Source organism: Heterodontus francisci, unplaced genomic scaffold (genome assembly GCF_036365525.1).
Source record: "Heterodontus francisci isolate sHetFra1 unplaced genomic scaffold, sHetFra1.hap1 HAP1_SCAFFOLD_174, whole genome shotgun sequence".
Lineage (NCBI taxonomy): Eukaryota > Metazoa > Chordata > Chondrichthyes > Heterodontiformes > Heterodontidae > Heterodontus > Heterodontus francisci.
This window is the reverse complement of record NW_027141730.1, coordinates 2,517,918-2,518,828: the sequence shown is the minus strand read 5'-3', so window position 1 is coordinate 2,518,828 and position 911 is coordinate 2,517,918. Positions and strand designations below refer to the sequence as shown.

Below are 911 nucleotides of genomic sequence, written 5' to 3'. Positions count from 1 at the left end.
ACCCTCCCACTTGTGTCGTGTCCCAGTTACAAGCAACACATAATGACACACACACTTTGAAACATACAACACGGTCACACTTTCCTTCAGTGAGATTAAGGTCGAGCTTTTTTTCCAGGTTGAATGCAACTTTGAACAAATTTGTATCAAAGAAGTTGCCTTTGAAATATCAGCACTGAATTTCTGCACGAGGAGAAAGAGCCATTCCAAACTCACATCCTTCACAAAGGCTATTTTCTCCTGTGAATGAAATTCATCATGCAATTTGAATTCTCAGTTGAAGTTCACAAGACACAGACATAAATGTTGATATGGAAACTTCTCAAGCAGATTGTAAATATGAATTAAAGCTCCGCTGGGAATCGAACCCAGGATCTCCTGTTTCCAAGACAGGTGCTTTAACCAACTAAGCTGTAGAGCCAGATCACAAGTGCTGCTGCAATTGAAATCTGAGGTGGTTACTATTTATTCTCATCCCACTTCTCCACAGGTCACAACAAAAATTTTAACTTTTCCCACTTACTGATACAGTCAATCATATGCTCTATTTTTCCCAGAATAGAAGACACTTAATGAACAACAAAATTATCAGTTTCTTATAGAACAAGTTTTAACTAATCATGAAGTAAAGCATAAACACACAGGTGGAAATTTTAGAAGTTCCCTTTTTACCTTAACCAACATTTGAAGTCCCTTTCTTACCTCAGCTGAACACACGCACACACACATACTGAAAAAAAGGGATTTTTCTATGCAATTCAGGGCTCTGTTAAAGACAAAAAAAAACACTTGGACTGATTACTTGCTCATTTCTGAAGAAAACAGCAGATGAGATATGTTGTTCCAAAATTGACATGCAGTCTAATTTCCGAGTACATGTACACAGGTCACTAGGTTCTTTTAGAAGAGTT

General features: G+C 37.4%; 1 non-coding gene across 1 annotated transcript; it reads right to left on the bottom strand.

Annotated features, from left to right (window-relative positions):
• Positions 1–347: 347 nt before the first annotated feature.
• On the bottom strand, positions 348–421 carry trnap-ugg (transfer RNA proline (anticodon UGG)). The gene has a single exon. It is a non-coding gene; the product is annotated as a tRNA-Pro (tRNA).
• Positions 422–911: the final 490 nt, after the last annotated feature.